Here is a 25,291-nt window from a genome sequence, read left to right on the forward strand (position 1 = left end):
ATGCTTATTAAATGTCTGGGAACCCACAGACCACACCACCTACACCACACAATGGGCAATGCTAGCATTCATGGTAGCGAAGCGTAATATCGCTCAACTGTGGGGCGCCTATCAGCTGCTTCAAGTAGGGAAGTGGAGGGAGGATCTAGACTGGTGTATGTTTAGGGAAAAATCAGTCTACATTGCCCGGGGATGCCCGGGGAAGTGGAAGAAGGTGTGGGAAGCATGGAATCGATACAGGGGCGATATTTGTCACCCGCCAGATGGGCAAATAGAGACTGAAGCGCTTGAATCCCCTTGATCTATTCAAAATAATCACTGTGTATGTTTTGGATTGTATACGATGTCAATGAGAAATGTGGAAGTCATCTACCTGTAACCAATTGAGGTGTCTTGGTCGAACAGTTTAATAAAAAATAAAAAAAAATTGCCTCACAAATAAATCAAGTTACCTCTGCATGCTTTTTCATATAAGAAATCCTGTGGAAAATTCTACCCTTCGTTCCTTTGTCACTTCGGAAAACTGTGGTCGGAGCTCTGGTTTTGTCCAGAATCGATTATTGTAATGCCCTTTACCTGGGAGCTGGCAAGGGACAGATCGAAAAACTTTAATCGCTTTAGAATGCTGCGGCTCAGATATTACATCGCTTACCTAAGTATCACCCGACGTCAGCGGCGATTAAGGAACTACATTGGCTCCCAATCCGTCAGAGAGTGAACTTTAAAGCCATATGCTTATTGCATAAGGAAATATATGGAGGAGGGGCTGCGGACATCCAAACTCTGTTTTCTGTATACCAGCCCCAACGTTCTCTCAGGTCTGCCAATACAGGATTGGTCTGTGTCCCCAGAACAAAAAGAGTCAGATGGGGAGGAACTGGGTTTGCTTACGAAGCATCCATCTTGTGGAACTCCCTCCCGGAGATAATCAGGTTAGAATCAAATAGGGCATTTTTTAGGAAAAAGATAAAGACCTGGCTTTTTCCAAGGTCTTAAGATCTGCTGTTGTCTGCATCATACTCACCCAGTGCCAAGACGCCACGGCAAAAGTGCACTTTATAAATCCTTCAGTAAGTCAGTCAGTCATGTTCTTATTCCCCGCTGCGGGAAAATTGGCCTCACATAAACTTGCCTCTGAGGGAGCAGTACTGGACAACAACATGCTATATGCACAACGGATTCTAGGGAATGTGAGCACAGCCTGCACTGCCAGTGTCCTGGTGAATTAGTCTTCCAGTGTGCCCTGTATTGCTATACCGGCAATATCAGGAGCCTCATCAGCAAGATGTTCTAAAGGGCTTGTCTTCCCAAGGCTGCTTTCAAATATGGCGGCAGGTAGTGAATTCATGTGATTTATCGAGCCCCACTGCTCCTGAGATATTTGGGATTTCGTTAATGTCTTGTTCCCTTGATATAAGGTTGCCCTGTTCCTTCAAGATCCTCTTTAGGTGCTGGACTGTTACAAGTGGGTCATTTAGACACATTGTGGTCAATGCAGTGTGTCTATTGCATTGTCAAGTTACCTTGACCAGTAGTTCTTTTTATCCTAGAATATCACACACATGGCACCTTGTAGTGAGGAAATGGTATTAACAGCAGACATTGCTAAGTTAGCATAAGTAGTATAGGCTTGACTGCCATTCTCCCGCTTTTGCACACAACACTACATGGGTCTGTTCTCGTGAAATACTTTGCTGGTGCTGCTTCACATGAGAACTGTCTACCTTTCTCATATCCAGCGGGGCACCGTGCTCTTTGTCTGTACAGCCTGTTCAAGGTCGAATAACAATGTATGCTGTTGATTCACTTTGGTCAGTCCCACGCACATAGACATTACATGAAGCACAGCGGCCCAACTGAAACTCGGGTGCTTTTAATACGGCATTACATGCATGAGAAAGCACTTGTAGAAAACCTTTCCAACATAGAAGAGCTGTGCTGATTCTGAGATGTAACTCACTGCATCTGATCTCATAGGTATGGGGTCTCGCTGACAAAGCTCAGAGGTCTTCTATAATTATTCTAAACTAGCACAAGAGCACGGGGAGGGTGGTAAAAGGAGCTATAGTCCTGTTTCCACTGTCATTATAATATGATTTCCTCATATGTGCTTTATGGAATTGTAACAATGCTAATTATATTGTTTTTATGCATTATGCTGCTCGTATTGGCTACAGTACTGCACCTTAGAGCACGTTAGTTAAAAATAAACATTTTAAACTATACAGGGTCTCTGATTACTCATGTTGTGGACAAGTATGAGTGTGAACAAAAGAGTGTTCTTGTTTCCCACTATTCCTGAGAGTTTACTAAGTCACATGTTCCAGGTTCTCTAATGATTGGTAGCTTCGCTGTAGTACAGAGAACGAATGAGACACTAATGCTAGTCGGATTGGGGTACTGAGCACTGAGGTGGCTTTTTTGGTACACAACAATGCACAGAGGTCCTGGTTTCCTGCGCATAGTTTTGTGCATGAGCAGAATCCCTGCAACATGGCGCCCTAATGTTTAATCTGGTACTTATTTACGAGACGCTTTAGTAGTGCTTCCACTTGTCCACAATACCCTCACTACTGTTTTTCGGTAAACAGTAGTGACGGTACCTACCTGTATTGATACTGTATAGGTCTTTTCAAGCTTGATAGAATAAAAAGGTTTTCTCACTCATATGAATTATGAACCTATTGAGCTGCCACGCTTTTATGTTGTTTTCCTTTTCTTAGACCTTATGGCTGATATCAATATTACGGCGCATAGCCGCACCCCAGTCGGTCAACATTTGGCGGCATATGGAGTGCCAGATGCTGGTATCGCACTAATCTTTGTGGTTGGAGCTGATCCGGCTTTCCACTTTGAGGTGTTTTACTCTTGGGTAACGTTTCCAGCAGTTAACGGTGATGATAATTTATTCCATACATACACTCCCACTGCAGTACCTGTAGCATATCGGCCATATACGACTCTCGAGGTTCCAATTTCAGCATGACAACACCGTATTTGGTTTAATGGTGCCCTCCCCCACACCGTGACTCTGGTCCGGTTAGGCCCTTTGTCCATTCCAGGGGCCACTTGGCCAGTTTTGGCCAGGTACACACCACATCCACGTTATCTAGTAGCCACTGTAGCCGAATTGCGTGTCTTGCGCACCTCCTTGATTGAGGTGCATAGGGTTCTAGTACAATAAGTTTCCCGCAATCTCCAGATGGGAGAACCTGGGGTTGCGGCGCAACCAGCTGGCCCGGCCGGGATGTCTATTAGTCCCGTCATGGTAAATTCGGTTATGGGCAAGCGACCACAGAATAAGGATGATTTACCTTACTGGCTTGCTGAGAAATTTGACCAGCTGGAAGCGGTATTTACTAATACCACTCCTGTGGAGAAACACAGGATCTTAACAATAAGTTTGCAGAAAGACTTAATACCAGAGGTAACCGATTGTGAGAATTGGGGTAAGGTGTTCACAGCAGTATATGCAAAGTTTTTTGAATCACAAAGAGATGGGGATCAAAGCATAAATGCCCGCACCAGTCTTAACGTCTTTATAGTTTAACCACAGGCCAAGGTGCCATAGAGCATGGGACATAATCCCTTAGGTCCCAATAGAGAAACCAGAAGAAACCTAGCTGGTTCCGCTAATACCATAAAACAAAAAGAAGCTCAGCACACTTGTAAAAGTTACCTATGGATAATCCACAATAAGATGTGTCGAGTTCTGAACTCTTTTCTGACCCGGATGACTGCGTAAAGACGAGTGCATATTACCCGCGATATACGACTAGTTCTCTGGAAATTGTAGATGCACTATGTCTGGATAACTCGCTTTTAAATAAATTGATCAAATACATTTGGAAATGGATACTTGGATACTAAAGGAATGAAATCTATATTGTGAGCCCTGAAGAAGTCCGATTGTGTACGAAACGTGTTGGCGGTTGCAAAAAATTGCTTGTTTGTGAATAAAGGAGTAAACTCCATATCAACAGAACATATCGACTTCTTTTTGAAACAAGAATTGTGCTGTCAACACATCTTATTGTGGATTATCCATATGTAACTTTTACAAGTGTGCTGAGCTTTTTTTTGTTTTATGCAAAGTTTTTTGGCACACCTTCTATGACTGTGCTACCCTCCGTGATTAAGCGTGTTCAGGATGAGCACGGCCCGGAGGCGGCAGTTGAGTTGGGAATGAGGCTTGTCGGAGTGTTTGACGTAGTTGCTGATCTCATACTTGCGAACGTCAAAGGGGAAGCAGTTAACTTTTCAAGTGTCTAATGCTTTGCGTCTTGTCCCGGAAGAAGAGAAACATCGAAAGTTACCAAAACTGATTGCCGATGCCTATAAGACCATTGGACGCAATAGTTTGGGTTTTAAGCCTTTTGCTAAAATACCGGCACAACAGCAAACTCAGATGGCGCAGTCTAATAAAGACGACTGTTCAATTTTTCCTAAAAGGAATTGGAAAAATAAAAAACAGGGGAAGCAACAACAGAAACAGGGATCACGTGCAGCGTCACCGGCACCTGAACCCTCTGAGCGCACTTATGATTTGCGCGACCGCGCGAGAATTAGGTCTCCTGACAGGTTTAAGGTCCCTGACCAGCATTCTCCTCGTTCTTCACAGGAAACATCAGGCTCACAAGCTGGTGGAGGTGATCGCCAGGATCGCGGCAGAGGTCGAGGTGCCCCACAAGGACGCGAGCAACCTCGTCAAACTGACGGTAAAGGAAAGCAGGATGATTTTCCTTGTCAACGCCCTCCATTTCAGAAAAAGAAAATTGCTGCGTTAACATCGAGATATGCCACGGACGGTGAGAACCCGCCTTCAGAATCTAACTTGGGCAGTAACGCTGCTTGACAGCGCAGCGGAGGTTGCCATAGTGCGGCAAGCACTGCGTCCATTTCTGGAGGCGACAGCAACTGACACTTTCATCAAAGTTGAAACTGCTGACACACGAGTGGCTCCCCCTGATAGACTATATGAAATTGTACTTTTAATTGAAGGTGATATACAAAGTGTTATTAAAGGGATTTTTGGGGAAAATCTGACTTCTTCATATGACATCTTATTAGCTGAGGCAGACTGGCCCCCACCTTTTGTTTTAGTCGCTCCAAGGGGGGAGGAGGTAATCCTCCCTAGTTTTTCCCACACGTAGCCAAGGAGCAAGCAATGGCTTTTGCGAAAGAGTGGGCTTTGGTGCTAGCACCGGCCCTGTACCGTACTCAGGTGGGCTGGGATAAAACCTCTCCGCCTCATGGAATACCATTGCGGTCTATGCCACAGCCACAACCCCAATATCCCCTCCGGCGGGAAGCAAAGGCTCCCGTTTCTGAAATTCTTGAACAATTAGAGTATCAAGGAGTGATTGAGACATGTGTGTCACCGATGAATAACCCTCTTTTTACAGAAACCAAACCAGATGGGTCGTACCGCTTAGTTTTGGATTACCGACATTTGAACTCTCATTGTCGTAACTGTGCGGTTCAGAATACCCATAGCTCAGGACTTGTAGACAGTCTTGTGCGTAAGAAATATAAAACTACACTTGACATTTCCAATGGCTTTTTTAGCCACAATCTGCCCTCTATAAGTAGTCAATAGACAGCCTTCTCCCTGGGCAGTAAACAAAAACAATTTACAAGATTAGCCATGGGCTACAAATACAGCCCGGGCATTTTTGCCGCACGTGTTGTCTCTCTGTTAGACGACATAGACCCTGATGCGTACTCGTACGTTAATGATATTTATCTCACGGACGACGAATTATGGCCGCATCTTTGTCGCTTGGACCACATCATAGTTTTGTTTGCGGACTACGGTCACAAATTTAACTGTGCAAAATCACACATTGCAGAGTCCACAGTGTTGTTCCTGGGCTATGAGCTCAATCATGAAGGCAGAGGCCTGGCGCCTCACTTCTTGGAGAAATGCGCACGTTTGCGCTCTCCTGCAACCCTGAAAAAATTGCAATCTTTGCTGGGATTTTTAAACTTCGGACGAACTTACATTCCAGATTATGCCCAGTGTATCAAGCCACTGTATCCCCCGATACAACCTACCTTTACAAAAGCCTGCTGGCTTCCGGAACATTCAGCTATTCTGCAATCCTTGCAGTCTGATCTTAGTGAATCTAAATACTTGTTAACACGTGATAACCACACAAACTTGGTGATAAGAATTGTGCCAGGGGCAGTGGGTTTCACCTACTTGACATTTAATGAAGGTGACACAGTACCTATTGCTTACAAATCACATTTGTACACTTTGGCTCAACAGCGTTTTTCAACAGTTGAAAAAGTATTGACTGCAGTCCAGATTTTGATCCTAAAGGAACGTAAACTGGTGCAAGGAAAATGCATGATGGTTGTAACACCATATCCTGCTCTTGAAGCTGTAACGAGAGCCAGTGTCCCAAACTCAAAAGCTTTTCATCTGCTTTGGATACATTGGGCTACTTCGTTGACATCACCTGATGTCACCTATATCTTTGACTCCTCATTGCAAACTCAGGAGTTCTTACAGTATGAATTGGTTCATCCTGCTCCTCTGTTTATGCGCCCGCTCGAGGACTACCATTTTATCATTTATACCGACAGTTCTACGCAACCATCAAATGGATCAAAACATTCTTACTCGGCAGCTTGCGTTATTGTGGCAGGTACCGTGGTGAACGGTGAGTTCAAGTTCATTGTAGTGCACACGCAGGCACTAGGGGACTGTACCGCCCAGTTGGCAGAGCAGCGTGCTCTGGTGCTAGCACTGGAGTTTGCTGATCCTAATGTGACTACCTTGATTGTAAGTGACTCTTACTACTGTGTTCAGTCTTTTAATGACAACTTATTCTTTTGGTCCCAGGATGACTATCGTGATTCTAAAGGCAGCGCAATTAAGCATAAAATGCTTTGGGGTCAAGTCGCAGAACTTAAAGTACGTCTGCCTCTCACACAAGTAATTCATACTCTTGGCCACCAGCGCATAGGAGTACACGCGGTCAGTAACAGTTTGGCTGACAAAGCAGCTAAAACGGTAGTAGCCACTTATTCAGTAGCAGCAGTTACAAGATCCATGACTAAGATTGATGATGACATCTTGGCAGCTATAGCTGCTACAGAGAAGGGAAGTAAGTACCCACAGGGATTCCCTTAAAAATAAACTCTTATCATTTAAGTCCCGATAAAGTTACCTATGTGAGAATTAATGACATTGGTGACAGGTTGATTCCCAACCAGGACCGCAGACAAGCTTTGATAACAGCCGCGCACAAAGGCATGGCCTCGGCTCATGCAGGCATTTCGGTGACTGTCTCTATCTTACAGCAACGTTACTGGTGGTGTGGGTTAGATAAACGAACTCGTAATTATGTGCTTTCTTGTGACATTTGTCAGCAGATTAAACCTTCAACGGCAGCACGCCAGCCACAAACACAGCTGTACATTTCTAATAAACCATTCCATTGTGTTTATTTAGATCACTGCGGTCCATTTTCTTCAGATACTGCGTATAAGTTTATCTTGTTTGCAGTTGATTTGTGCACACATTTTCTTTGGGCTTGGCCACAACGCAGTGCTGACGCACAAACTGTCATCAGAGATTTGCGTGTATTTTTGTGAATTTTTGCATGTGGCACCTTTCATTCTGACCAGGGTACCACGTTCGCCTCTAAGGCGTACAAGGAGGCCATGAGGTCTTTGGGGGTGCAAGTCAAATTTTTGACTCCATACAGGCCTGAGGGCAACTCAGTTGTGGAGCGAATGAACCGTGACTTAAAGCAATCCTTGACAGCTAGAGTTATAGGTACTGGCAGAAACTGGTTCGCCCATTTGTATAACGTACAACGTGCACTAAATAATCTTCCTAGAAGATCTCTGGGTGGGCGGACCCCATACGAAATGCTCTTTGGCATGAAGATGTTTGTTCCGGACCTTGATGGTCTAAACTTGGCGGCTACAGCCGCATCCTTTGATGTAGGTAATCATTCTGATGTGTAACAGAAACTACAAGAGGTTTGAGGCAGTCTTGCAAAGGAACATTTACCCTCTGCCACTGAAGCGGCGCTGCAGATTCTGGTAGTCGGCTGGTTACCTAAGTTCGGAGACCTGGTCCGTGAGAAGGTGGAGAACAAGAAAGAGTTTGGCCCCTCTTATCGTGCACCTGTCCCAGTGCTTGGCGTGAGGGGTACTCGTACAGTCATTTTACCACCACTTACTAATCGCAAAGATAACAGATACATCTCAGTGGACAATGTCAAACTACAACGCCTGGCCAATTCTACATAGTATGACACCTGCTGCTTCCTGTCCAACAATATCCAGGGACACAGTCTTGGCTAGTTCTAATAACATAAGGCCTGACACTGCCATAGAGATGACCGCTGTTACTGATCCTTTGCTACACCCTCCGGCTTTCAGTCTTCATAAAGAAACTGAATATACGTATCCCGCTACAGAGTCATTGCCTGGTTTGCAAGACAACACACTGAATCGCGTTTTTTCTTTCACTCTAACTCCACATCATAGAGTCCCCCCTCCAAACTTTCTATTTTTGTCACCTGGTTTAAAAGCAATTATTTGATCCCTCCCTGGACATACATTTGGTTGATGCTTATCGCCATTTTTTTGTTCATGTCGATTGGATTTGTGACATTTTTCTTCCTTTTAATTAATGGTGACTACCTCACTGAACGCTCTGCAGTTAAAATAATTGAGGAAACTTAGGCACCGCGCTTCTCATCACACATCATGAAAAGGGACCAGACTTTTGTTAACATCTCTGCCTGGCCAGTTGCGGATGAAATAGTTTGGGAGGCAGTTAACTTCCAAATTCATGGCCCCACAGAAGTGGTTCATGTTCCCAATGTACTTCGTGTTTCTATGGGGGATGTAGTGAAACAAAACATACGCTCTGATGATTGAGACGTACAAGCCGTTGAATCCTTATTTTCTGATTTTAAGTATTATGAGGCATTTGATGCTGAGGATTTGTATTTAAATACTGCAAATTATGCTGATTTATTTTGTTACCAGCATTTTGGTCATCATTACCTGTATAAAGCTAATACATTTAGATTTTTTTTTAATTACACACAATGGGAACATTGCCCAGCTCCCATTGAAGGCAGTTTGAAAACTCTTGAATTTTTTTTGTATATTTCACAGATTTTAATAAGTCCAATCCGGATTCATTTTTGCTCACCCACACTAAATTAGTGTATTCCAAATTCTTTATTGTTCAACTGGCAGTGGGTGGCTATGAGCTATGGAAGGATACTATAGATCTTAAGTCTGTTTGGGGTTCTAAATTCTGGCAGGTGCATAGATCTGAAGCTTTGCATCATGCATGCCTTATCCAAAAACAAATCCTATTTTTGAATAGTTCGATTTATCAAACAACCTGTTTAGGTAAGCGACTGCAAAACAAATGAATGCACCTAAAATACCAACACTGGCTCCTTATGCCAACTGGGATAATCATACTGATTTGGCCATTGACGATTTGCAGTTGTTACTTACAAATGACACTTTTAATATTTCTAGACTAGACCCCCAGGGTTGGTTGGTTTGGCAAATAAGTTCGAATTTTTGCCAACACCACTTTTTAGACAAAGCCCCAGGATACATTCAGGATAGACCTGATCCATATTTTTCTGACCCTCATTTGGTTACTACCTATTCAGTAGGAAAACCATGTCAAAATTGGTTGCAACACTCGACCCTTACGTCAGTTAAACGCCATTTGTTGTTGTTGTCAGGTGACGTTGACTTGACAGATTTTATAAAAGGGTCTTCTGGTCCAAGAACAAAAAGATTTATTCATGCAACTTACAATGAAACCTGGAAGCTGTCCCAAATTGAACCTGCTTCGCGTCTAAGGGCAATACTCCAAGCTAATTTGGAAAAAGTGCTTGCTTAATAGTATTAACACTCTTTCTTGCCATATTTACACATTAGACAATATTGTTTCATCTGTTGTGGATATTGTGCATGATGAAGTATCTGTTTTGTATCATGGTCAAAATCAATTGTGTTCAATTATGCAGTTTGCATGGACATTGCAAACTTTGAAGATGGGGAAAGTTCCATGGGATTACATGAACACGTCATCGTTATTTATGCCATTTAACTTGACAGATAGACAACAGTTTATATCCATGAAAGATTCCACATACACTCTGTTACATATTGAAAAACTAGAACCTTTGCCTTTTTCAGTAGCTGAAACTAATTCTGCAGTGTGGCTCATCCATGGGTAATAACTTTGCAGTTTTCCATGTTTAAATTTAGTCAATGTATGAACCATTATCCCTTGGGCCGCTATGAACCTTTAGGTAGTGCATTTCTACACGAGGTGAGGTCCTTACCATTCACATGAAGATGCTTATGGGATGACAAAGAGGTGTACCTCACTGGGGAGTCGAGTGATTCCTCACCTGATCATTCTCTTGTGTTTAAGAATATACAATTGCGCGGCGCATGTAATTTATCAGCACCTAATTTGGGGTGTATTTTGAAGGGTCATCCAGTACCAGCTATCACACCTACGTTTACCTTGCTAGTAAACGGTAGCTATTTGCTTTTAAATGATGAAGATTGCTGCGGCATGCTTGCTGGCATCCCTTACATTGTAACAGTCTCACAGCGTGTGGTTTGCTGTAAAAATGTGCCTTTTCCACCCCCGCATGGGAAGCTCGACATCTCGATTTGGCCTTCCATTCCAACTTTGAAGGCAGAGTTCAAGAACTGAGCAGAATGAGAGCATTATTGTCCCAAAAAGAAGTTTCTCTCACATCTGCCCGTGAGACCTTCGTCCTTCACGTGGCTAATACCCTGTCGGAGCCTGGACTGTGCGAGCCCAGCTCCGAGCCTACCTGACGAAACCGCTCCTTTCTTCCCTTTACAGCCACCGGACACAGAGCCTACCCTGGCCAGATCTTCGCCCTCTACTGCTCCATTTGCCTGGCCCTTTAACACAGACACGGAAGCTCCGACATCCAGCCTCTGGGGGCGGAGCCACGCAACGTCACCTTGGAATAAAGATCTGGCAGCCTATCCCGGAGAGGAGGAGACACGGAAGGAGGAAGACGCTGTGACAGCCGAACCCGAGAGAAAGAGCGGGCCAGAGTTCCCGAAGACGTCCGCAGTTCCTGGTGACGGGGAGCCTGGAGGCCAACGTTCCTGTGGTCCGCCCAGCTGCGTTCCCGGAGGGACGTGGCTTGATCAGGTGCGTCAGCGCTTGCGGGGAAACCGGGAGACGGGCAGTGGGTCCGTGAGGACAGGGGCGCCGCTAGAGTGAGTGCGTGCTGGCTGGTGCCAGTACTTCAGCCCCTACCTCTCTGCGCGACCTTGGTGGTAGTTACCCTCCTCACAACGCCCTGAGAGACCCTGGTGTTTCTTCCCTCACACCCTCTCCTACTGAAAGCGATCAAAGAGCCCTGTAGCCCTAAAACGCGCCGTTTTTCTTCTTTTATTTCATATATAACCTCCCATGTTGGCCCGGCTGCCCTGATCTGCGCCCTGAAGAATAAAGGCCCCAAGGAGCAGCACCCTGGTGGAGAACGTATCCGCGAACGGAACACGTGGGAGTCGTCCCTTCGATTTGTTTTTTGTTTCCCTACCCTATGAACCTCGAACTTTGCATATGGGACCAATTCAGTAATAAATAGTATTCTTTCACGCAACTCCCGTGTGGCACGATTCCTTCCTGCGACATACCCTTACAGAGGTTCATGCGCTTCTTAATACCAATCTCCCACTACATTTTGGGGCATTGATTCACACTATCTTCAATGCTTCGAACACTACAGGCATTGCCCATTTTTTTTTTAAAGCTGTGGGCTCTGGCCTTGTAACCTCTTTTCAAACTATATTTGGTGTGATACCAGCATTTGTCCATTCGATTTTTTTCCAGCGTCTTCGGTGGCTTACCACTATTACTTGTACTAGCCACTGGAGTCCTGCTGTTAATTTGCTTGCTCCAAAATGGATGCTCTTCCTGCGGCACCAAACAGCCGGGAACGGCTGCTGCTGCTTCGTAGTCATATGCTTGAACGCTACGGTACATTACCACTGGCCACTCTGAGCGTGGTTTATGGATTATCCTTTCGTTTTGGTTATCTCACTTGCGTGCAACCAGTCTTCCAATGCCTGGAATGTTCGTTTGAATGGGCATTGGATCTTTGCCTCTCCAATATGTTGTCTCCTGCCCTGGATTATGACCTGTTACTGAGTCCTCTAGTGGCGCATGAGCTGGAATGTTCTGGTGTTGGGATTATGGCCTGCACAGCTGCGCTTGGAGTTTTAGCGGAATTGGATGTCTGTGCAGTTGCACATGATTTCCTACAACAACGTTTTCTTGAGGAACACACAAGTTGTCCACTGATGGTGCTAGAAGCTCCCATTGTTGATGAACATGTATGTTCATTCTCTTTGCTGGAATGGATGGCTACTCTCTTTTCTGATGATATCAATGACTTCCTCTTGGAGGCTGTTACAACTTACTGCTCATACACATTAATGGATTAACCTGGAAGATTTCCATCAAAAGCCGGATACTTTTGTAATGTCATCAGTGATGTGATCAGTGATGTCATTTGAGGTGTCATCAGTGATGTCATCAGTGATGTCACTGACCATGTCATGAGTGATGTAATATGTGATGTCATCACCAGTGCATTGCGGGCGCGCGAGTTATAGTTAGCTCAACTAACTATAACGGGCAAATTTCTCTGGTTTTATATGAGTCAAATGTCCAACTAACTATAACGTCCCTGAAACCTATGGTTTTAGTGAATTTCAAAGGTTTGAAAAAACCATAGGTTTTACAGACGTTATAGTTAGGAATTAGCATTTAAATGCTAATTCCTAACTATAACGTCTGTAAAACCTATGGTTTTTTCAGTGAATTTCGAAGGTTTTTTAAATGTTCATATTTTAATATTTATAAAACCTATATTTTTTCTATTTTTTTTGTAATATTTTGGAACTCTATTATCCTTTTTTTTAATTAAAAAAATGATGTAATGTTTTATATCTTCAAAAAAAAGCATGTGCATCTTTTTTTTGGGGGGGGGAGAAAACTGGAGTCCCGTACCGGTAGTGTACCAAGGTCCATCAGCACGCAAATCCTATCCGCCATATTGCTAAACTCGTAAATGATGTGCATTTCGTATCTGACAGGTTCGTGGCACCGCGTCCCACGTCACATCATATACGTATGTGGTCGTGCCAGCTGCTACTTTGGTATGCGACGGGTATGCAGTACCAAGCCACGCATTATGTCATGTACGTATGGGGTCGCGCCCGCTGCACCTTGCGTATGCGATGAGTGCACGCTGCCAGGCCCTGTGTTATGTCATAGACGTATGGTGTAGCGCCTAGTACGCCACTCCCTCATTTTTTTTTCATCTCAAAACTATATCTAAATAAGTTTAAAGTGTATATGAGAGCAAGCGATAATCTAAAATATTTTAAACATTTATATGTTTCTAACTGTAATAAATTTGTATTATGGTAAATATATTTTCTCAAAATCGCGTCGGGTGCGGCCTCCTTGCGCGCTCGGTGCGCGATTGCCATATGACCTTAAAAAAAAGCATTTGATTGGTTCATAACATTTCCCATTGTAACAGTTGGAGGACCCCACCCATTTTAGTCATTCTCTCTACAGCGTTTGATGAGAGACTCCTCTTCTGCTTAAAGAGCTTTTTATGAAAACGTTTTGCTATGTACACATATCTGACACTACAAACAACATGCAACCATCATCTTCATCAATATTCATGCTCTGTAGAGTAGCCTTCCACCTGTGATAGCCATGCACCTAAAAGTTACATACCCGAAGTTTTCCCCACTGCCAGAGGTAACATGGTTGCATACGCTGTCCACAGCACAAGCACAATGTAATGTGGTACGGCCCAGGAGCAGTATCATGCATAGATAATGAACACACGGACACAGATAGATAGTGGAAGTGGGTCGGGGCATGTGTGCTTGACTCCTTGTTATTACCAGGGTCACATATCCAGTAACATCTGTGCTGGATGCGTATGGGGTGAGTGTAAACTAGCCCTCAGGGAATGGTTGCTGCTAGCATCAACTACAACAGTAATCATTGGATCACACACAGAGATTAAATAATAAAAGGGTCAATAGTTTGTGCTGCAGTAAGGTAGGGACAGTAGATGTGAAATAATACACAAAAGATTCTATAGTACAAGAACCATAACTTGTGGTAAACTGAGATACAGGCAGTAGATCTGAAATAATACACCAAAAGATTGTATCATAAATGGTCCATCAGTTCTAGTGCACTCAGATAGCCACATCAAAAGCATTCACCATGTGCACAGCCAGCGGGCCGTACTAGGAACAATGTCTATTGCCTACAGGACTGCATCATCTGCAATAGCAACTCGATCTGAATTGTAAACACTTTTGTCTGCAGTGTAGGCCAGAGAGAGCGGTCAGCAAGGGCCCACAGCCACGTGGCGTTGACTTGAGCTGGACAGTTTGTCATACACGAAGCAACAAAAACCGCGTGTGGAGCCTGTGATGATGCGTATGTGTGGTGCGGACAGAGCGCACTGGAGCAATGTATTTTGCCTACACGACTGCGTCATCTACAATAGCGACTCAATCTGAATTGTGAACACTGCTGTCTGCAGTGTAAATTGAAGGCAGTAGTCAGCACAGTCATCCATGAATACTTTTTCTCACTTCCTCTTCACAAAATACAACAACATAAATTACAAAAAACTCTGCAATAAATAAATCAAAACAATTCGAATTGCGACCTCTGCTGTCCACAGTGTAGACTGTTATTCAGTGTTCTTTTCCACTACCAAGGACAATTTGGTCATTGTACTAAACCTATAAGTCATCTAAAAAAAAGTTCTTCAAGCAAGTATACTAAAAGGCTATTGTGTATATTTCAATAGACGTTGTAGTTAGTTGTCTACTGGATTCTGTAATTAAACAATCACCACTCGATCTGAATTGTGAGCCCTGCTGACCACAGTGTAGGCCAGAGGAAGTGGTCATTAACGTCTCACAGCCACGTGCCGTTGGATTCAGATGCACGGAGTTGCTTGCACCTGATCGGAGGGGGTACACAGAAATCACCACAGACTTTAACTTCTGACATCCTAAATCATAGAATCAAGACCCCGTTTCACTGTTCGCACCTACTGTACCGCGGTGTAGTCCAGCGACTACAGTCAACCAAGCCCAATAATCATGTGCAGCAGTTAGCTACGGAAGCACAGAGTCTGATGCACCTCAACCAGTGGTAGCTAGTTACATTTGAAAGTAGTGGGCGTAAGGACAGACAACCAATTGGTCCTCCTTGATACCTCGCTGCCGCCCGCTTCGCTCACGCCTTGCTGCTTCTGCTGCACTGAATACATGCACAAAGTTCATTCTTGGCCAAAGTCTGGAGCTTTTACTGCGTTATTTCTGCATCTGTGATGGTACCATGTGCAAGTATTGCGACAACCTGTCTGTACTCCTGCTGAACTACCTGCTTCTGCCGCAATAAGCACATTTTTTCCTATCGCCTACTGCCATTAAGCGTGTGGTGCTTTTACTGTTTGTGACATCTGCACAACTGTGATGTTTTGTATCATGCCCAATAGCAGCTTCCAAGCACAGCACTCAACATAGCCCCAAGGGATAAAGTGAGCTAAGCATTCACCACCTCAATAATATACGTATTAACCAATGTGGAATGCACTAAAACCACATAATGGACAAAGAAGTCTTGAAACATCACAGACACGTGCAAGTAAACAATGGACCTCTATGCACGCCAGGAGAATGGAATGGACAGCAGTGACTTTCTGCACATGCAACCATCCACATAATGCTTCACATTATTTATGAAAAGATCCACTGGGCCTCTTCCTATATAATCCACCAGTAAACACCCAGTAATCTACCAGAACCTTGCTCACCCTTATACAGTACGAAACACAACCAAGCACAATTGGATTCCGTTTACAAGAATCCCTGGAAAGGTCACTTACAATTCGAAAGCCCGTCAAGGCCATAGAAACCGTAGTAATGCACCAAACAGATGCTCGTACCAGGACATAGCATGAATGCATCGCCCTAAATATACGAGGAAAAGTTTAGAAGAGACATGTGAGTGCATTCCAGTTCGAAAATGAAAAGAGTGATAGCTAGGTGAACAAACAGGGAGAAGGCAAGAAAGATCATGTGATAGAAGAGAAAGAAAGGCCATTGGACAGTAAAGAAATGAAGAGAAAAATCTAAGCCCTAGCCACCTCAGCAGATGGCAATCTGCAGAAACATTGCAAATCAGAGGCAAGAGGCTGTGCAAATGGAAATAATCTTACATAAAAGCGTAACACTACATAAACTGCTTTATTTACAGAAAAAAACTTTTCCATGACTCTCCTCTCTTTATTTTTCTTTCCCTACTTCTCTTACATTATAAGGGGCGTAGGCCTGTTTTTTGACCAGTGACATTCAGTAACGTACAAACAGATTAATCACCATTGATCAGACTGAGAAATTTCATGTTTGTCTCGTTAAGTGTGGTTGTCAATTTGAGACACACTTTTGATGCTGACAGGCAAAATGTACGCAGTGCTCGTAAGACTGTCGCTCTTTCATGTACATTAAAACTTACTGTTGATTAGCTTTCTGCAATTTGTAAAATATTCAGACAAAGAAACTGCTTGTTTTATTCCCGAACGCAACAGGTCCCCAACGCCTGTTGTTCTCGTGCTTTTTTCATTCACTCCAGAGCACGCACCGAGGGCCATCAAAAAGAGTATGTGTACAAGCAAAGCTGACAAGCGAACTGGTGAGGTGCGTCACAGCATGAACAGCACCGGTACACCACTTCCGCCTCCAGATTGGAAATGTAAACAGAAGCCAGGGATGTACCTTTCTGCTTCACTTGCCTTTGTATATCGAGTATCAATAGCGTGGGCCAGTTTGCCAGAAGATGGACTTTTGTGATGACCTCACCATTTATCGTCTTTGTATCATAATGCACAGAATGTGTAAATAACAAGCTGTCTTATCTATGAAAACAGGATTACCTTAAAAACTGTTCAATTTTAAATTGCACGAATGACGACAGCAAGCCGGTTTGGGGAAATTAGATGAGCCCCAGTTCTAAATATGGGCAGGTTTTTAAATCTAAAATGTATTCGGTTCTTCTTCAATAACCCGAATTAACCCATGACCACAGTTGTTTGGAATTGCTTTTAGTCAGTCAACCAAGACCTGCTTGATTGACTTAGTCAAAGTAAAGCCTTAAATGCAACACTGACGGCAGAAAAGGGGTGTTTTTTTGCAGATAGTCAGCAGCCCAGCCGCTGCCGGCATGCTCGCAGGAGGGGTGGGGGTTGCGGGATGGGCAATTAAAATAATAAAAATAAGACGTACCTGTACATTAATGCCGGCCCGGGTACCGCGCGCCTCTGCTCCTGCCAGGTCACGCTGTGGTGCAGCCAGTCCGGGGTTCCTGCTGCAGGGACAGGAAGAAGCCAGCAGGCAGCCTCCCTCCTCCAAGCCAATCACAACACTGCAATGGCAGCGTTGTGATTGGGGAGGCGCAGCAGAGAGCGCCCCACCCAGGCCATTTTCTCTATGTAGGCTGTATGCAGCAGCCTACATAGACAACAAGGGGGAGTGCACATGACTGCTTTGTTCGGCCCTGGGGCCGACCAAACAGTCAGTACCCACAACAGTGGGTAAGCCACTCCCCCCTGCCCTCGAGCACGCCTGCCCACCCGCCCGCCCCCAACCAGGCATAGAGGCACTTCTGCTTTCTCGCACTGCGAGAAAGCAGTGGGGCAACGCCCCTACGCCCCAATGGTGAAGCCGCCACTGACCTCAACGGAGGGACTTCTGTGAAAACCAAGCAGCAGGTAATATCAGACATCGTCCATTCTGGGATCAAGACACCGTTCCACTGTTGGGACCTAGAGTTGGTTGCACCTGGTCGAAGGGAGTACCTTTATCTCCACTCTCAGATGCAGTTCTAACATCGTCCATTGTGGGATCAAGACCCCATTTCACTGTTCGGACCTGCTGTAATGCGGTGTACTCCAGCGACTGCAGTCAGCCATGCCCAATGATCATGTGCAGCAATTAGCTACGGAAGCACAGAGTCTGATGCACCTCAACAGAGGGAGTTTTGTAAAAAACAACAAGCAGCAGGTAATATTGGACATCGTCCATTCTGGGATCAAGACACCATTCCACTGTTGGGACCTAGAGTTGCTTGCACCTGGTCGAAGGGAGTACCTTCATCTCCACTCTCAGATGCAGTTCTAACATCGGCCATTGGGGGATCAAGACACCGTTCCACTGTTGGGACCTAGAAGTGGTTACACCTGGTCGAAGGGAGTACCTTCATCTCCACTCTCAGATGCAGTTCTAACATCGTCCATTGTGGGATCAAGACACCGTTCCACTGTTGGACTACTGTGTTAGTAGTATACATAGCACTCCACGGTGCTGGGCCTCAGGCTGGGCGCTGTCTGCCTGTGTCGCGGTAGCCAACGTTGATCTCAGGAGCCTTCCCAGCTTGCAGACCTCTGCCCAAAAGCTTCCGCAGGCATGTGGTGGGCCCTCTTTCACATACGGCGGTGTCGAAAGGTGAACTGTGGGGCATATGTGCGTCGCAGCGGCCATGGCGGTTTCTGGGTATCAGCAGGCTGAGAGCATTATTTCCGCAGCCACCTTCGCTCACTGCGTCAGCCTCGTGGCTGTGTAAGCTGCGCAGACCTGGCAGACATGCTCACCATTCTGGAAGAGAACCACACCCAGAGAAATGTGCCTTTTATTCATAACCCTATGCTAGCCTTGCGTACGCCGAGCCAGCCCACTGCGCTAAAGATTTGGGGGGGGGAAGGGGGCACGTATGCGCTATGTTTTCGTAATCTTCCCTACTGACTGTACTATCATAGTTGCGTCCACTGTCCACTTCACTCAATAGACCATCAGTGTATGTTGACATGTACATGTCTGTGCTCTGCATACTCAAGTCTGTCCAGCACATCCCCTCAACACTTTGCATTGTTAGGTTTCGCCTGGCGTAGGCTGCGCGCATGCGCAGTCTCGCTGGCGAGATTTAATGAGATGTGGTATTTTCTGTAAGGGGCATTAAGCCCCTCCCCTCTTTTCCATTGGCTGGCGTCACCGTTTATGCTAAACGGTGGCCAGCCATTGGAAAAGAGGTGTCAGTGACGTATTTGCTTGGCTTTCTGAGCCGTCCCATTTGGACGGCCTGGCCTGCTTTGCGTTCGTCACAAAAGGTTTCTTATCTTTATTGGGCCAAACACATGGCCCCATAAAGATAAGAAACCTTTTCGCAGCCGAGGCCGTCCAAGTGGCTCGGCAGAAAAAGACGAGTAAATACGTCATGGCGTGCGCTTGTTTAACGAATTGAGCCTTTGTTCTATATTGAAATGTGTAATCCTAATGTATTTTTTTTATAGATTATTTACCCTCGGCTTTTATTTAGAAAATAAATAATATTCTCTCAACCGGGTCCCATAGCTAGATCGAAGAACTATTCAACCGGCTTCTGCTGTCCTGTATGAATGAAAGTGAACTACAAACTCCGGTCTGGATTCGACTTGAACTGCACACAGCAAGCTGTACTTGCATCGCCCAGATCAGACACAAGCTGGATCCGGTGCCCTGCCTCCCTGGGATCTCACAGCTCAACCGGCAAAGGCTAGAATCTGCAGCGTTTAGCAGGCCTTACAGAGAAAGGCCGAGCTGTGCGAGTATCGCTCACTCACACTCGGATTGTAGTTTTCTCTTATCTTACAACTGCGAGGGCAGAGAAATCTTCACGAGAGCGTGTGCAGCAGTCTGTCCAGAGCTCGCGCCGCCGGCATCCGGTGCTGAAATACGCTTCTGTGAACTCTGCCGTGCATGGTTAAGTACAGCTGTGACAGGTACTGTAGTTTATAGAGGAGGGGGCGTGGACCGGCTAGGAAAATTATAATATCTTCAGCTTGCTGTACAGCCCCAAAGCTTTTATTCCACCAGTTTGTTCATAATAAAAAAAATTAAACGCATGCATTTTTGTCCTAAACTTCCTAACTCAAGTACAGAAAATGTGCAATGTGATTTTAGTTTCATTCTGGCCCTGGTGGAAAACTTTATGCATCACGGCCGGTCCAACAACTAATCCAGGGCATTGTTTTTAAAGGGAGAGTTTGAGGACACTATGTCTGCCAACCCAGTGAAAGTTTTAGCTTTTGTTCCACTGTTTGTAGTTTTTCTTAATACAGGCTGGCAGCTCTCAGATTGCCTTCTCATTCAGTTTGGGCATTATGTCAGAGTAATCCGTCCACAGCTCATTCGTCAGCTTGGTAACACGTTTGCTGCTGAGTCATGCTTATGTGCATAATTATATCCTACAGAGGGAGGGTTTCGAGTGTGTACGGATAAATATGGAGTAACTGAATAAATAAACAGTGACCCTGGCATGAGGCAAAATAAACGAGGGAAGCCAAATTTATGAAGGTGATGAGAAACACGGTATGGTGGGGGAATAATGAGCAGAGCGAATAAGTAACCATCAGCGGTCGTTTCATGGGAACAAGTGAGGGCTTCAACGGGTAACAAAATTAGTAAAATAAGTACCAACAAAGAAAACAAAATAGGCGTGAATACAAACAAGAACAAGCATTTGCAATGCAATAGGCCTCGCATTTGCAAGAGTTTAAGCTATTAGCATTGTAAATAAAAATGCCTCTTATTTAGGTTTTTAAAAGCCAAACCTAAATAAAAGACATTGTCATTTACAATGCCAATAGCTCAAACTAGCGTAAATGCGAGACCTATTGCAAAGCAAATGCTTGTATACTTTGCTCCCATCTCTCCCCGAATTCTGCATTGTGTGGCAGAGGTGCTATGCCATGTTTGGTTTGTCTACATGGCTAGCCACGGTTCCCACAGTACGTAGTGTTGTTGTGTCTGCTAGGTGTACATGTGGTTTGTCATGTTGTATGTGATATATAAGGTAGCGCGTTTATTTACGAGCAGTGGTTTCTCCCATTTACATATCGCTGTCTTAAAGAGGATACAGAAGTTTTTCTCACATGTGAAAAGTGCGATCACAATGGAAGTCATTCATTACTATGCAAGAATGTCCAACTGCACAACGCTTCTAAGCTTACAGCCCCCAATCTTGCGTGCTTTCTTAAAAGCACGCCAACTCCCACAATCAGACCAACATTCACACAGCTTTCTAACGGCAGTTATCTGCTTCTTAATAACATGGACTGCTAGGGAATGTGAGCTGGCATGCTGTATGTCCTTACTGTTTCAAACCGGGTATCTTCCTGTGGCAATCTCTATTTCCACCCACACAAAGTAGCTCCCAAAGTTCAACTCGGCCTTCAATACCTACTTTGAAAACAGATTTTATTCAACTGAGCAAACTGAAAGCGCTTTTGTTTCAAACAGAAGTGTCCCTCACTTCTCTAAAAGTAATTTATCAACTGCAGATAGCACGAACTTCAAGTAAAATACACTCCCTTTTAAATACGAACATCCCATTACACTTTGTGAATTGTTACACAATTTTCAACACATCTGACATTTAAACTCTGGCACACTTTTTTAACACTGTCTCCTCCGGCCTTGTCACAGGTTTTCAAACTGTTGTTGGTATAATACCAGACTTAATTCATTGATTCATCTCTAGAATACCAGGAACAGTGCCCATAATTCTCGCTCTGTTTGCGGCCATCCTATTACTATTTTTGCTTGTAAAAAATGGCTGCGCTCCCTGTGGTAACAATCATGTCCGACAGAATACGCCTCTACGCGAATCTACATCAATACCGTGAAAAAATGGAACAACTTTTCGGCTGCCTGCCTCTATCTATTATCGGAGCCAGCTACAACATGACATTTATTTACACATAAGCAATCTGCATGCAACCATCTTTTTATTGCAAAACTTGCCCATTCGACTGGCGAATGGATCTATGCCTTGCCAACATCCCAACAAACGCTCCCGAAATCCAGCAGGTAATGGAGTATCTTGAAAACCATGAACTTGATTGTTCAGGCAGTGGAGCAATGGCGGATGCAACGCAAAAAGGTATCCTGGCGGAATGGGATTTCTGCGCAGCTGCGAAAGATCTCCTGCAACGTGCGACCTTTGACAACATCGCAGACTGCCTACCAATTCAAATTGCCGCTCCAACATTCGAGGATATGAATTGTCACTTCGAGGATATGAATTGGATTGCTTTGCTTTTCTCACACGATGGTAACAATGGCATCTTGAACATTACGCATCTCAAGCCGCTAAAGAACTTCCGGACTGCAATCTCCAAGACTTGTAAGAAATTCACGTTATTCTTGGATTGATTTTTTCCAACTTTTTTGACTTTTTCCTATAAATTTTTTTAATACACTTCAATTGAACTATTTTCATATAAGAATTTTCTAAGTATGCTTAGCCATTTGAACTCTGTTTTCATTATTGCCCCTTACTTCTCCAGACTAACCAGGGATGGGTGATGTATGGCCTATGCAAATATGCTATTTACTTGCTAAATTAGCCTAAACCCGACATCCATTTTGAAACCATGTCTATTCTTTGTGCACACGTCTCTCTGCCTGCCTGTTATCCATGAAGCCCTTTCACACAAATTAGCTCATCCTCAGCCTCTGCTCACGAGCTGGCGATCAAGATAAAAAAATACGGCATTGTTTAGGAACTGGTTGGCACAGTGTGGTAATCGTATCCTACCTTTATTTTTCATTATACAATTTACAGTCATCCATGTCTAATAGAAATTGTTTATGTCACATGGAACTGTAACATGTAATGTGGAATTGACTGATGTAGGAGCTTAGGTTTGAATACAGCAGAAGCGGTTGGAGTTTGCATCAGCTGGAGGCCTTAGCTCTTGCACCAGTGGGTCCTTTTATGGCACTTAAATAAAGACACTTTTTATATACTCCATCGCTTTATTACACACAGCCACTTTCTTAAACACACCTGATTTCACCATTTTTCTTCTGTGGCATTGCAACATTCTGCATTATATTCTTCATGATTATTTCTTTATTCCTGCTTGGTAAAACACTCCATTGGAGTCTTCAGACCGGTAGGGGTGAGTAGTTTGCTTCCCACTCCCACTATAGTCTAAACCCATACTAACACCACTTGCACAGCTATGCTACAGTGGCCAGTATGCTACAGCGCCCAGAGCACATCAGTTTACAGCAATCAGCTCACGGTTTCATCACTGAGTGTACCCTCACCTCACCTCAGCACCATCTCACTCGGGGCAAAACAGCACTTTCACACCGGTAAGGATGAATACTTCACTTCACACTTCCTGTATAGCACACCCTAACCACCCCACAGAGCTCACAGCGCTCCTACCCTCCTCTTTCCTACTTTTTTCGCCCTTTTTTCCCCTTACTCGCTTCAACGGAATCACAAAATGGCTGCCAACACTTCCTAGTTGCAACCGTTCGCAGCCAATAACCAGCAAGCTCGTGCTCGTAACGCCTCAGCCAATCAGATGGCAGAATTCCCAAATATCGATATCTGTATATTTCGATATCTCTCCAAAAATACTGAACGGATTCACACCAAATAAACAAAAGCGTGCTTTCTAGACCAAGACCCTTCTCCCTGACAAATTTGGGGTAATCCTGTTCATCCGTTCGACCTGTAGCCTTGTCTAAAGTTTCCTATGGAAATTGCATGGAGAAACACGTTTTGGGACCACCCTTTTTTCTCGCCCCCCCTTGACGAATCACCCCTGAACTTTCAACATAGGAGCTGATATGAACAATGAATTAGTTTGGAAAATTTCATGAGGATTCATCAAACAACGCCAAAGTTATAAGGAAAATAAAAAATACTCTTCTATGGAAACTTGGTCCTAACAATAACTACCTACTGGCGACTGCCAGTAGGTAATAGATATATATATATATATATCTATTACCTACTGGCAGTCGCCAGTAGGTAGTTATAGTTAGGACCACGTTTCTATTCAAAAAGCGTTTTTTGTTTTCCCAATAACTTTGGCGTCGTTTGACGAATCTTCGTGAAATTTTCAAAACTAGTGGGGCACACCGGTCAGCTCCTGTCTTGAAAGGTTCGGGGTGATTCGTTGAGCGGGGGCAGAGAAAAAAGGGGGTCCCAAAATGCGTTTTCCCCATGTTAATTTCCATAGGAAGCTTTAGACAAAGCTACAGCCTGAACTGCTGAACAAATTTGGCAAAAAGGTAGCCCTTGGTTCAGAAAGAGCCGTTTTTGTTAAATGGTGTAAATCCATTCAGTAGTTGCTGAGAAATTAAAGAAAGAAAGAATTTATATACCTGAGCACCGAGGAGGGTTCGCGTACCCTCCCGAGCACGAGCTTCGAATTGGCTGCCAACACTCCAAACCAGGAAGTGTTGGCAGCCATCTTGTGACTCGGTAGCACTGAGTCCCTTGGGTCCACCTAGCCCACCAGGTATCTCCAGTAAGAGCTACAGAGCTGCATTGCAGAGAGGTGTAAAAAGGGGCACGGCCTGGACCACCTCCCTGCAACGCAGCGCAGTGGCGCTTACTGGAAGCACCAGGTGCTCTAGTTGGACCCAAGGGACACTCTGGATTGAAGGGGAATTATTTCCCCAACTTAAAACGCGCCACAGGGTGTGTCTGCACATGTCACCTCAGGCTCCGTCCCCTCCCTTCACCACCGTGTAAACACGCCCTGTGGCAGTTTTAAGTTGGGAGATTAACTCCCCTTGAATCCTGTGGGTTCCTAGGGTCCAACTAACCCACTAGGTACCTCCAGTAAGTGCCACAGAGCTGCGTTGCAAAGAGGTGTAAAAAGGGGCACGGCCTGTACCACCTCTCTGCAACACAGCGCAGTGGCACTTACTGGAAGCACCTGGTGGTCTAGTTGGCCCCCAGGAGCCCTCAGGATTGAAGGGCAATTATTTCCCCAACTTAAAACACGCCACAGGGCGTGTTTGCACACGTCAGCTCAGGCCTCGTCCCCTCCCTTCACAAGATGGCTGCCAACACTTTCTGGATTGAAGTGTTGACAGCCAATAAGCATGAAGTTCGTGATCGGGAGGGTGCGAGGATCCTCCATGCCTCTAGATATCACTATATTTATTTCTTAATTTCTCAAAAACTACTGAACGGATTTACACCATTTTTAAAAAGGTCGCTTTCTGAGCCAATCAGTACATTTTTGCCAAATTTGGTGTAAATCCGCTCAGCAGTTTTCGCTATAACAGTGTCTAAAGTTTCCTATTTCACCAC

The sequence above is a fragment of the Triturus cristatus genome, chromosome 1_2 (genome assembly GCF_964204655.1).
Source record: "Triturus cristatus chromosome 1_2, aTriCri1.1, whole genome shotgun sequence".
Taxonomy (NCBI): domain Eukaryota; kingdom Metazoa; phylum Chordata; class Amphibia; order Caudata; family Salamandridae; genus Triturus; species Triturus cristatus.